Below are 14,317 nucleotides of genomic sequence, written 5' to 3' on the forward strand. Positions count from 1 at the left end.
TAGAAGTCAGAAAAGCTACTCCAAACTGAAATACAAATAATGTCTCTGAATCCAAATGTACCAGAACAGTTCGGGTCTCTGTGCAAGCTGTCCATCACATCTGGATGTAAGCATGTTTACAGCAGGATGTAAACTGATGTTCAATTACCCACGGAACTTCATCATTAAAACAGAACTTTAAAATATGCGTGCAGATTTTAAAAAAGAATAGCTTGCACTCACGAAACCAATTTTTAAAAGTCTGAAACGGGGCTTTGCCAGGTTTTCAAAGCCATCTGTTTTCAAAGCCTACCTTCTTCCTTGTTTACCGCAGTCTGTCTGCTGTTTTAACAACCTCCAGTGGGATTTCACACGCCTCATTATGCAAAATCACTGCTTATGTATTCATTCTGCCACTTGCCTAACTAATCTCAACTCATAACATCGTTCTGAAGAAGATTCCCCAGTCTGGAGTTCTCCTACAGGGCGGTAGATCAAGAGCAGTGGTAGAGAGTGTCAGAGCAAGATAAAACACAACTCCCAGTGTATTCTTGTTAGGAGACAGGCTTGATCTGAGATCTTACTTGAGGTGAGAAACAGAAAATGCAATAATGATTATAATATACATTCAAAATCCATTTTTTCCGCCTCCACAAATGAAGATCTTGCATCGAGTATGAGTCAGAAAGGCAGGTTGACTCCCTTTCTTGTCTTTTATTTCCCTGCTATCAATGATCTTTTCAAATATTTTTAATTTCTCCCCTTGTACAAAGCTTTGGATCTATGATTCTTTGGTTCAGAAAAGTCAGGAGCCTAGATCCAAATCCCAGCACTCCTGAAGGGATCCAAATGGAGCCTAGATCCAAATTCCTGCACACCGTAGGAAGATACCGAGACCACCAGATGAAAGCCTGGATTTCCCAAATGTTAGATCAGAGCATCCAAACCCATGATGGTGGTGATTCCTCAAAGATCTAGAGCCAGAAATGTCATTTGACCGAGCAATCCCATTACTGGGTATATACCAGTGTTATCACTGATGCCTATCTGCCTGGTTCACCATTTAGACAATGACTGAATGGATCTTTTTTTTTTCCTTCAACTTTTGTTTCAACTTCCGGGGCACACATGCAGGATGTGCAGGTTTGTTACATAGGCAAATGTGTGCCATGGTGGTTTGCTGCACAGATCAACCCATCACCTTGGTATCAAGCCCAGCACCCATTAGCTATTCTTCCTGGTGTTCTCCCTCCCTACTCCCAAGAGGTTACAGTGTGTATTGTTCCCCACAATGTATCCATGTGTTCTCATTGTTCAGCTCCCACTTATACGTAAGAATATGTGGTGTTTGGTTTTCTGTTCCTGCATTAGTTTGCTAAGGATAAAGGCTTCTGCCTCCATCCATGTCCCCTCAAAGGGTATAATCTTGTTCCTTTTTATGGCTGCATAGTATTCCATGGTGTATATGTACCACATTTTCTTTATCCAGTCTATCATTGATGGGCATTTGAGTTGACTCTGTGTCTTTGCTATTGTGAACACTGCTGCAATGAACATACACGTGCATGTGTCTTTGTAACAGAATGATTTATATTCCTTTGGGTATAAACCCAGTAATGGGATTGCAGAGTCAAATGATATTTCTGGCTCTACATTTTTGAGGAAACACCACGCTCTCTTCCACAATGGTTAAATGAATTTATACTTCCACCAACAGTATAAAAGCATTCCTTTTTCTTTGCAACCTCACCAGCATCTGTTGTTTTTGGACTTTTAAATAATCACCATTTTGACTGGCTTGAGATGGTATCTCATTGCGGTTTTTATTTGCATTTCTCTAATGATAAGCGATATTGAGCTTTTGTTTCATCTGTCTCTTGGCCACATGATTGTCTTCTTTTGAGAAGTGTCTGGATTGAACGGATCTTACTCATTGTCAGGATCTTGCCTGTAATCCCGGCACTTTGGGAAGGCAAGGTGGGCAGATCACCCAAGGTCAGGAGTTCGAGACCAGCCTGGCCAACATGGTGAAACCCCATCTCTACTAAAAATACAAAAATTAGCCGGGCATGGTGGCAGTCACCTGTAGTCCCAGCTATTCGAGAGGCCGAGGCAGGGGAATCACTTGAACCTGGGAGGCAGAGGTTGCAGTGAGCTGAGATGGAGCCATTGCACTCCAGCCTGGGCGACAAGAGTGAGACTTTGTCTCACAAAAAAAAAAAAAAAAAAATCACTAGAGAAACCAGACAGGTACTTTCACTCAAGCCTCAGTGTAGCACCCGCATTGTCATTCAGTTAGTCTAAGGTGAGGCCTGAGTCTATATATATTTGATACATGGTCTCACTCTGTTACTCAAGCTGGCACGCAGTGGTGTGATCTCAGCTCACTACAACCTCAGCCCCCTAGGCTCAAGCGATCCTCCCACCTCAGCCTCCTATAGGTGGGATGACAGACGTGTACCATCAAGACCAGCTATTTTTTTTTGTATTTTTATTACTACATTTTGTAGAGATGGAGTCTCACCATGTTGCCCAGCCTGCTCTCAAACTCCTGAGCTCAAACAGTCTGCCTACCTTGGCCTCCCAAAGTGCTGGGATTACAGGTGTGAGCCACCATACCCAGCCCATTTTGGATTTTCTAGTAAATTTCTCTACTGAAGAATAGTATAATGCAATAAATTACACAAATCTTCAATGCACTGCTCAATCAGTAGTTTTAGATAGTAAAAATACCCAGGAGGGCATCACCCAAAACAAGATACAGAACATTGCCATCATTCCAAAAGCTTCTCTCCTACATTTTCTCTATTCTTAATCCCCAGCCCTAACGTAACCATGACTCAGGCTGGAGTGCAGTGGGGCGATCTCGGCTCACCGCAACCTTCGCCTCCTGGGTTCAAGCAATTCTCATGCCTCAGTGTAGCTGGGATTACAGGCACCCACCACAAGCCTGGCTAGTTTTTGTGTTTTTAATAGAGACAGGGTTTCACCATGTTGGCCAGGCTGGTCTCGAACTCCTGACCTCGTGATCCACCTGCCTTGGCCTCCCAAAGTGCTGGGATTACAGGTGTGAGCCACCGCACCCGGCCATGACTCTGACTTCTATCACCCTAAAACTACCTGCTGTCCCACTTTGTATAAATGCAATCATTCCATATGTTTTACCTTTTTGTCTGATCTCTTTTGCTTAACATGCGTCTGTGGTATTCATCCTGAGTCATAGTGGATAGCAATAATTGCTAAGATAGCATTGCATTCTCTGTACTGTACCACAACTCATCCATTCTCCTGATGAGGAATTGTTAGGTTGTTTATAGTTTGGGGCTACCATCAATAATGTTGCTATGAACATTTCTGCACGTGTTATTTGGTGCTCACATAGATGCATTTCTCTTCCTGGATTCCTCAAAGGGTCCGTAAGAAAATGGTCACCAACATTAGAGAAATGCAAATCAAAACCACAATAAGATATCATCTCATGCCAGTTAGAATGGCGATCATTAAGAAGTCAGTAATGAACAGATGCTGGAGAGGATGTGGAGAAATAGGAACGCTTTTACACTGTTGGTGGGAGTGTAAATTAGTTCAACCATTGTGGAAGACAGTGTGGTGATTCCTCAGGAATCTAGGACCAGAAATATCATTTGACCCAGCAATCCCATTATTGGGCATATACCCAAAGGATTACAAATCATTCTACCATAAAGACACATGTACATGTATGTTTACTGCAGCACTGTTTACAAAAGCAAAGACTTGGAACCAACCCAAATGCCCATCAATGATAGACTGGATAAAGAAAATGTGGCACACGTACACCATGGAATACTATGCAGCCATAAAAAAGGATGAATTCATGTCCTTTGCAGGGATATGGATGAAGCTGAAAACCATCATTCTCAGCAAATTAATGCAAAAACAGAAAACCAAACACCGCATGTTCTCACTCATAAGTGGGAGCTGAACAATGAGAACATATGGGCACAGGGAGGGGAATATCACACATTGGGGCCTGCTAGGGGGTGGGGGGCTAGGGGAGGGACAGCATTAGGAGAAATACCTAATGTAGATGACGGGTTGATGGGTGCAGCAAACCTTCATGGCACACGTATACCTATGTAACAAACCTGCACGTTCTGCACATGTATCCCAGAACTTAAAGTATATAAAAAAGGAAAGAAAAAAGAAAATGGTGACCAAGGCACAAACTCCAGACCCAGGAGATGCTCAGTGGAACAGCAGGTAAACACTCTTCATCCTTGCCCAGGAGCAACTAAGCAGCTTTGCAGAAAAAGGAGTTGCATCCCAACTCAGGAATCTTGTTTCTCCTAATGATTGGTTCTTGTGAGCTCAGTGAAGAACCGCTCCCTTCTCCCAAGAGGGAGGTTAAGATACTTGCCCAGTGTCACCAACAACCTTGTGTCAGGGCCAAGCCATAATGAATTTCAGGGAAAACAAGTTCCCAAAAGTGGCTATGTTTCTGAGCCTTTCGAATAAACATGTTCTCAGAGGAGTGACTTTCCTTGCCAAGGCTCACTCCGGAGACTTTAGTAATTAATTACTAGTTGCAAACTAGTAAATTGGAGTTAATTATCTGGACAGATCTAATTGCAACTACAACTTTGTTGAAATTAAATAAAACACTGCTTTAAAGTGCACAGAGCCTTTAAAGACATTACTTAAGGGTGTCTGAACATGTCCAGCCGTGACCGTGAGCTTGCTGGAATGAGGAAGCTGGAGAATTGTGCTGTAGATGGTCCAGTTCTTCATGGAACAACCTCCCTCCACCTCACCTGCCCTCCAGCAATCCCAAGGTCCCAGGAAGGAGAGAGATGGCCCCTCCTTCCTGCCATCTATCCCATAATATGCCTGATTCAGCTCAAGGGACTGGCGTAGCCTACTGATTTCTTCCCTGTTGTTCCTAGGTCAGGCTCTCATTGAACATCACCTTTTTGTGGGACCAGATGCAGGGACATTGGGTCTCACTCCAACAGAACCTCTGCAGGAGGGGCAACTACTTGAACAGCCTCAGGAATTCAGAGACAACAGCTTCCAGGAGGAGACACTGAATCCGGCTGATGCCTGGAGGAAGGCTCCAAGTTAGCCAGACAAAAGAGATAAGGAAGCCTCATAGAGAAAACAGGCTGTGCAAAGGGCTGAAGGCAAAAAAGAATCCGGGAAAGATGAGAATCTGCTACTACAGGGGTCCCCAATCCCCAAGCCATGGACCTGTTTGTGGCCTGTTAGGAACTGGGCTGCACAGCAGGAGGTGAGTGGCAGGCAAGTTAGTGCTTTCATCTGTATTTACAGCTGCTCCTCCTCCTCCCTTGTGTCACCGTCTGAGCTCCGCCTCCTGTCAGATCAGTGGCAGCATTAGATTCTCATGGGAGCTCAAACCCTATCATGAACTGCGCTTGGGTGGGATCTAGGTTGCGCGCTCCTTATGAGAATCTAATGCCGACGATCTGTCACTGTCTCCCATCACCCCGAGATGGGACTGTCTAGTTACAGGAAAACAAGCTCAGGGCTCCCACTCATTCTACATGATGGTGAGTTGTAGAATTATTTCATTATATATTACAATGTAATAATAATAGAAATGCAGTGCACAATAAATGGAATGTGCTTGAGTCATTCCAAAACCACTCCCAACCACATCCGTGGAAAAACTGTCTTCCATGAAACCAGTCTCAGGTGCCAGAAAGGTTGGGGACCTGCTGTGCTACAAGTTCAATGTGGTTGGAGAGTGAGTGAGCTGTGGGTTGACCACGAGCAGGGTGAACCTTTTAGGTCACTGTAAAGTCTTGAGACTGCACCCCAAAGAACATTCTCACTGTTGAGATGTATTTAAGGAAGGCAAGGTCGGAGGACTTCCTCCCAGAAGAGAAAGTTGCGCAATTGAAAAGCTTCTGAATTAAGAACCAGGACTTCTGGATTCTTGTCTTCTGTGGGTCAGTGAGGCGGCTGCATCATTTCTCTATTCTTAATTTCCTCATAAAATGGGAACAAGTCAGGCATGGTGTGGCTCACACCAGTAATCCCAAAGCTTTGGGAGGACAAAGTGGGAGGATTGCTTGAGGCCAGGAGTTTGAGACTGGCCCGGGCAACTTAGTGAGACCTCATCTCTGCAAAATAAGTTAAAAATTAGCCAGGTGTGATGGTACCTGCCTGTACTCTGAGGCAGGAGGATCTCCTAAGCCCAGGAGTTAGAGGCTGTGGGTGACAGAGTGAAACCTTATCTCTAAAACTAATAATAGTAATAATTTAGAAATAAAATGGGAACAGGCTGGGCACAGTGGCTCACACCTGTAATCCTAGATGTGGAGGCCTCCTTTGGGAAGTCCGAGATGGGCAGATCACCTAAGGTCAGGAGTTCGAGACCAGCCTGGCCAGCATGATGAAACCCTTTCTCTACTAAAAATACAAAAAAATTAGCTGGGCATAGTGGTGAGCACCCATAATCCCAGTAACTCAGGAGGCTGAGGCACAAGAATTGCTTGAACCTGGGAGGTGGAGGTTGCAGTGAGCCAAGATCGTGCCACTGCACTCCAGCCTGGGCTACAGAATGAGAAACTGTTCAATGACACAGTAAGTGAATGCTCTCTATACTTCACCCGGGAACATCTATGGTGAGGTCATGCATGCAAACATGAAAGCCATGAAGAACTCAGACTGATAAGGATTGCAAATAGCTCGCATTTGAAGGCAAAGACCACCATGTACATGGGACTTTCCATGACCATAATCCGGAAGGCTATCCAGCTCTGAAGCTCACCCGGGCAGAGGTTGGAGAATATCACAGCATGGACCTCACCATCCAGTCAGGTGTGGAAGTAGCTCTGTTGATGTGTCTCTCTGGATAATGGTGGGGTTCACACCTACCCATTTCTCCTCCTGCTTCCACACCACTGAGTTGGCCCCCACCAGATAACTTCTAGATGCCACCTCTGTCTAAAATTCTGATTTATCACTGAGGTTGCAGCCTGCAAAACCACAGCCCATTTGCCGGAGCCATGACATCATATCTAGCTCTGTCTGTCCCGTCCCTTGAAAAAAATTCAAACCAGACACCACACACAGGGCAAACAGGATTGTCCTTTGCCAAGAAGGATGCAGGGCTGACCTCTCCCCAGAGGCCAAAGCATGCAAGGGTTAGTTCAGCCCATGTGGTGACAAGTGCCAAACTCAGATGACCAGGGAAGCTGAGCGGCAAGAAGCGACAGTGGGTCTGAGGGGTAGAATTCCTGGGTTCAGTAGCTGCGTGACTTTCAGCAAGACACTTAACTTGTCTGAACTCCCATTTGCCAGCCTTCCCAATGGAGCTTTATAGCTTAAAATTTTCCTGAACTCATTTAATAGTTTGATGATGTTCACCCAAAAAGAACAAAGATGTGCTGGGCACGGTGGCTCACGCCTGTGATCCCAGCACTTTGGAGGCCGAGGTGGGCAGATCACGAGGTCGGGAGTTCAAAACCAGCCTGGCCAGCATGGAGAAACCCCATCTCTACTAAAAACACAAAAATTAGCCAAGCATGGGGGTGGACACCTGTAATCCCAGCTACTCAGGAGACTGAGGCAGGAGAATCACTTGAACCCAGGAGGCAGAGGTTGCAGTGAGCCGAGATCACGCCATTGCACTCCAGCCTATGTGACACAGGAAGACTCCATCTCAAAAAAAAAAAAAAAAAAAAAAAAGATGCACAGCAGAGCCGAGAGAATCTCTGGGGTCTAGATTCACCTTTAATTGCTCTGCACAGAGGATGTCTCATGTGGACAGAGACCAGCAGTTGTGCAATTCCAGTGTTAGTGAGGTCAGGACGCCTTGCAGCTGACACCCACCTACCTCCCATTGGCAATGCAGCCATCATCTGCATTCATCTCTGGGTACCCAATGTCCAAAACACCAGCACCATGTAGAAAGAAAGAACCCTGGCCTGGACTGCAGCATGCTCCAGACTTTTCCAGTCCCCCCACACTGGCTTTGTGATTTTGTGAAAACCTTCCTCTCTGAGAATGTCAGTTTCCTCAATGATGAACTTAAGGATTTGAACTCTTCTCTCTAGCCCTGCCTAGCTCTCAAATGCTACAAATCGATGTCACCAGGAAAGGCAATAATGAGCCAGGTATGGTGGCTCATGCTAGTAATCCCAGCACTTTGGGAGGCCGAAGCAAGAGGATTGCTTGAGATCAGCCTGGGCAATATAATGATACCCTGCCTCTATTTTGAAAATGAAGGAAGGAAGGAAGGAAAGAAGGAAGGAAGGAAGGAAGGAAGGAAGGAAGGAAGGAAGGAAGGAAGGAAGGAAGGAAGGAAGGAAGGAAGGAAGGAAGGGGAAGGGGAAGGGGAAGGGAAGGGAAGGGAAGGGAAGGGAAGGGAAGGGAAGGAAGGAAGAAAGGAAGGAGAGGGAGGGAGGAAGGAAGGAAGGAAAGAAGGATGGAAGGAAGAAGGGAAGGGAAAGAAGGAAAGGAAAGGAAAAGAAAGGAAGACAGAAAAGAAAGGCAATAGCACAGCTAACTTGGAGTGCTTACTCTGTGTTAGACACTGAGCACACTACATATATTCACTTATTCAACCCTATAGTGACCACAGAAGTGAGACACTGTGTTTACACCATTTTAGACATAAGGAAATAAACACAGAGCAATTAATTGCCTGCCAAGTTCTCACAGCAATGAGTGCCAGCCTCTTTCTATGGTTGCGAGCCTCACTCACCATCCTACACTGCAGTAGGTCACCGCTCCCAGCGCTCCTTTCTCCCCAGGCCATCCAGGCGTGTGACTTCCTACATCCAGGCACCAGCAGAGGATGTGCCGTCTTTGAAAAACACCAGCTGGAAATATAACGTGGTCTTGAAATTCAATAAGCTTCAGAAAGAAACTTTAGATAGGGAAGAAGACACCTCCCTAGAGAAACTGCTTGTGGTTAGCAAGAAGGCAGAAAGCTGAATTTACAAGTCCCCAGCAGCCCTTCGGGACTGTGGGGATAATTGGAGTGAATCAAATCCAGCAACAGAATGTGAATAAGACCAAGAACTAGAAACCTGACCGAGAGCAAGAACCGCCCCTGTGAGTGTGCCTGGGAAACCCAGGAGAGGATGTGTGCATTGGATGGGACCCTGCCTGGGCTGGTGGATCCCTCCTTCCTGCCACCACCGACAAGGCAGCCATTACAAGTTGTCTCCGTGCCAGGCATTGGGGATGCATCAAGCAGGTGGGGCAGGTCTGGATGCAACAGTCTAGCTGTGAAGGCAGGAGCCAGCAGAATGAGCAGAGGGTTGAGGATGCTTCAAGCTGGAGAAATTAATTCCACCTGCCAGGGTTGGAAAGCGTGCAGAGAGGAAGCGACTTCTGAGCTGATAATAGGATTTTACAAGGTGATAAAGAGCGTTTCAAACAGAAAAGGAAGAAGAGGAAAAACACCGCAAAGATGTGAACAGAGGCATTCAGAGAAGATGTTACGGGGAGAGGAGGTGACTCGCTGGGGCTGGAGCTGGATCTTACCTTGCACTGAAGAGTCAGAAGGTCATTGAGGTAGTAAATGCCACGTGCAAGATTACGGACTCTCCTTCTGCCTTTAAAGGTTGTAAACAGAGGAGTGTGTTGAGGGCAGCCAACCAGGCAGCAGGGAGCGGAGTGGAGAGTGATTAGGACAGGAATGGCTGGAGGCAGGGAGACCATTGGCCAGGACAGGTGCAGGAAGGAGGCCACGGATCTAAGAAGCAACTCAGAGATTGAGTTGTCAGGACTTGCTGTCGGTCACACTGGTGTCAGGCAGCAGAGGAATTGTCCACCAGTGTTTTCAATGCCCGACTATGCACAGCAAGGTAGCCATGCCGTGGGTGCAGAGGGGCACGGCCAGCCTGGGGCTGAAATGCAAGGGAGGTGGCTGCTCACTTAGCTTCTCCTGTGGCTTGCTGCTGCCACTCAAGGCAACTTAAAACTGGCACTCAAAGATCTGGGACTGGCTGCCTAGCAACCTGGCTTCTCATTATTGATCTGCACACACGCGCACTCACACAGTCACCCACGCACACACACGCACACCCACATGCACTCACACACATGCTCACCACATGCACACCCAGGCTGCCCCTCCCTCCAGGCAAGTTCAAGTCCTCTGGCCTTTGCCCACCTGGGGTCCTTCCCTCATCTTTCCTTTAAAGCCCATGGCCCACCTTGACTCGCCTCAACCTCCCCTTCTCTGAAAAGTCAGCCCTGACTGCACCATGCTCACTACTCACCCTTGGGACCCCATGATGTCTCTCTTCTGTATTTTCCTGCAATGTCATTTTAGACAACTGTAGAATGAGTAATGAGGGGAGTGAGAACTGAGGGATCTAAGGAGGAAAATGAATGTTGTGTGGGGCCAGGGGAGAGGGCAGAGTGGAGGGATGTGCCCCCAGGAAGAAAGATTCTATTCCATTTGCTGGGGTTTAGATACAGGCTGGTCACGGGGTGCACAGAGCAGTCCTGGCCCAGATCCCTGTGCTTAGAGGGTTCGCAGGCCAGCAGGAGAGACACGAACAAGAAACGAAAGAGGGTAAGAGGGACCTTCAAGAGCTCCATGACAAAGGAGGGATGCAAGGAAAGTTCCCAAGAATAAGTCAAGGGGACACAAACCCTGGAGCCTTCCATTCCCACAGACAGAGGGGCTCAGTGCTTTGGGGGCTCTCCCTAGGCTCCCATAACTAGGTCAGCCTGGGTGCAATGGCTCATGCCTATAATCCCAACATTTTAGGAGGCCGAGGTGGGAGGACAGTTTGAGGCCAAGAGTTTGAAACCAGCCTGGGCAACATAGCAAGACCCCATCTCTAAAAAAAGTTTAATAATAATAATAATTAGCCAGGCATAGTGGTACATGCCTGTAGTCCAAGCTCCTTTGGAGGTTGAGGAGGGAGGATCACTTGAGTCCAGGAATTCAAGGCTGCAGTGAGCTAGGATAGCACTACTGCACTCCAGCCTGGGCAATGGAGCAAGACACTGCCACTTGGGGGGGGGGGGGGAACTAGGTCAGAGAAGTATTCCTCAGCCAAAAGCCCAGGCCCAACCTAGGGCAGCTCAGCTCCAGGGCAGCCGGCCTCCAGAGCAGGGGTTGAGACCACCACCCTGGACTGCCCAGGATCTGGATTCAGATGCCCAGAGCAACATCAGTCACATGAAGCAAGAGAGAGGTGGAGATGTAGAATGCCCCAGGCCCAGGAAAGAGATGTTGGGAGTGACAGTGGCCACAGCAGAGGCAGAGGTGACCAAGTGAGCAGAGAGGGGACGAAGCAGCTAAGATATCATCCAAGGCAAGGCCGCCACCTGGGAACACGGCAGGAGGTAGAAGGGGCTTGAACAAGGGGCCCAGGGTCATTGATTCAGCAGGTAGGGCTAGAGGCAGTCAGTCTCTCCTTCTGGCTGTCACAGGGACCCAGGTAACTGCATCCGCAGAACGCATCTATTCTTCCTTCACAGCTTCTGCAGAGCCCTTTGGTGTGCCTGCTACCCCACCCAGCTTCTGTCTGGAAGAGCTGACAAGCCCCAGAACACCCAGTATATCAAGAAGGTATTGCGAAGATGGTGGCCACCGTGAAGGCAGAGAAAATATCCATGTTACTTTCCAAGATAAACAAAAGACAAACAGATTTGCAGAGAATACAGGTAGGTGGAGGTGGAGCTAAAGGTATTTCTGTTGCTTCCTTTAGCTCTACCAAGGTAAAGGAAGAAACAGAAGTAAAAAAAAGAAGCACTTCTATAATTTAGAAGATGCTTGGGATGACATCATGCTTGAGGATGACGATGGCTTAATGATACCTTATCAAATTGGTAATGTTTTCATTAGTCATTCTCAAGAAGAAACATAAGAAGGATGGGTGCAGTGGCTCTCACCTGTAATCCCAGCACTTTGGGAGGCTGAGGCAGGAGGATCGCTTGAGCCCAAGAGTTCAAGATCAGCCTGGGCAACATAGCGAAGCCATATCTTTACAAAATACCAAAAACTAGCAGGGCATGCATCTGTAGTCCCAGCTACTTGGGATGCTGAGAAGGGAGCATCAGTTGAGCCCAGGAGTTCAAGGCTGCAGTGAGCTATGATTGTGCTACTGCACTGTGGCCTGGGCAGCAAAGCAAGACCTTGTTGAAGAAGAATAGGAGGAGGAGGAGGAGGAGGAGGAGGAGGAGGAGGAGGAGGAGGAGGAGGAGGAGGAGGAAGAAGAAGAAGAAGAAGAAGAAGAAGAAGAAGAAGAAGAAGAAGAAGAAGAAGAAGAAGAAGAAGAAGAAGAAGAAGAAGGAGAAGAAGAAGAAGAAGGAGGAGGAGGAGGAGGAGAGGAAGAAGGGGAGGAGGAGGGAAGAGGAGGAGGGAGGAGAATGGAGAAGGGAGGAGAAGGAGAGGAGGAGAAAAGAAACACAAAAAATGTTAGAAGAAGCAAAGAAAAAGACACATAAGCAAGACAAAATTGATGCCTCAGAGTCCACATTAGGATCAATTTAATGGGTGTCAGCAGATTTAAGAGTTCAGTTCTATGCAAAATGTGGGAGCAACATAAATGCTGAAGCTGATGAAAGTTAAGCATTTTAAAAAACTTTTAGAAATGTGTTTAATACACTTGAATATTGTTTTTTGTTTTTTGTTTTGAGATAGAATCTCACTCTGTCACCCAGGCTGAAGTGCAGTGGCTCAATCTCAGCTCACTGCAACCTCCACCTCCTGGGTTCAGGTGATTCTCCTGCCTCAGCCTCCCAGGTAGCTGGGACTACAGGTGCCCGCCACCGTGCCTGGCTAATTTTTTGTATTTTTAGTAGAGACGAGGTTTCACTGTGTTAGCCAGGATGGTCTCAATCTCCTGACTTCATGATCTGCCCGCCTCGGCCCTCCTAAGTGCTGGGATTATAGGCATGAGCCACCACGCCCAACCCAAATATTGTTTTTAAGTGGGTGTTGCAAAGCCATGAGCAATTTTGCAGGCTGGTTTGATTTGTCCTTGGTACTTCCATTCTGAGTCCTTTTAGATTAAAGACAGTGCCACTTGGTTTCAACCAGTCTTCTCTACCTTGATTATGAGCAACTAGAATCAGCCCAGGTGGCCCAGGAGCCCCTGGTTGACAACAGTACTATGTTTATCAGCCAATTGCCAAAGCTCAGGTCACTTGCCACCTCCCAGAGATTGTTGAATCATTCATTACAGGGGCTTTTTCTTGAGAGGGAAATTAGCCCATAGGCTACAGGGTGTGGAGTTCCTGGAGAGCCTCCTCTTTTCCTTGTTGCTATAAAGACGATCTCGCAGAGAAGTGGTAGTGAAGAATCAGAGGAGTTTTTATCTCAGCTCTGCCATTTCCTGGCTGTGCAACCTTGAAGAGGCTGCATAACCTCTCTGAACCTGAATTTCCCCATCTGTAAAATAGCACTAAAAGTAGTAGGGCAATCAGGATGAAAAGAAATAATGATAGAAACAGCTTAGACCTGTGCCTAAACTGTGTTAGGTTAGGCATTCACTAAAGACGACCCCTCTTCCTCATTTACCCTTGTCTTGCTGCTGGTAAACTCAGGGCAGCGAGGCATGAAGAAAAAGCCCTGACTATCAAGAAGCACTTCCCTGGGTTCAACCCTAGCTCTGCCATTTGCAAATCATCCTAGCTGCCAGAGCCTCAACTTCAGCAACAGTAAAATGGGAATAATAATGGAGAAACCACAGAGCCAGCATAAAAATTAAATATAAGGATCCCAAAACCAGGCCAGGAGCATACATGCACCCTGCCCCATCTGCGGAAAGTAAGACAATAACCATCAGAGTGGGCTCTTTGGGCCTGGTGTGGTGGCTCATCCCTGTAATCCCAGCACTTTGGGAGGCTGAAGCAGGAGGATCATTTGAGGTCAGGAGTTCAAGACCAGCCTGGCTAACATGGTGAAATCCCATCTCTACTAAAAATTTTTTTTAAAAAAATTGCTGAGCGTGATGGCACACACCTGTAATCCCAGCTACTCAAGAGGCTGAGGCAGGAGTATGGCATGAACCTGGGAGATGGAGTTTGCAGTGAGCCAAGATCACGCCACCACACTCCAGCCTGGGTGACAGAGTGAGTAAGACTCCGTCTCAAAAAAAAAAAAAAAAAAAAAAGTGGGCTCCTCTCCATGTCAAGAGTACAGTTCTGAACCCCAGGATTTCCTGGCAGTTGCCTCCCTTGCAAAGACGGAAGCAAGTCTCACCAGGAGTTCTCTCCATTCTGTCCTAGAAGGTTGTCCACCTTCTGCCTCAAACAGCTTGATCCAGCTCTCCATCCCCTCCATGAATTCTAGTAAAAATATAATGAAGAAGTATTGCCAATATTGACAATAAAATGCTTATGATGTGGGATTCCT

At 47.0% G+C, this 14,317-nt stretch overlaps 1 pseudogene; it reads left to right on the plus strand.

Annotated features, from left to right (window-relative positions):
• Positions 1-9,634: 9,634 nt before the first annotated feature.
• On the plus strand, positions 9,635-12,529 carry LOC104664231 (annotated as a pseudogene).
• The last annotated feature ends 1,788 nt before the right edge of the window (positions 12,530-14,317 follow it).

This window comes from Rhinopithecus roxellana, chromosome 6, assembly GCF_007565055.1.
Source record: "Rhinopithecus roxellana isolate Shanxi Qingling chromosome 6, ASM756505v1, whole genome shotgun sequence".
NCBI classification, from domain to species: Eukaryota; Metazoa; Chordata; class Mammalia; order Primates; family Cercopithecidae; genus Rhinopithecus; species Rhinopithecus roxellana.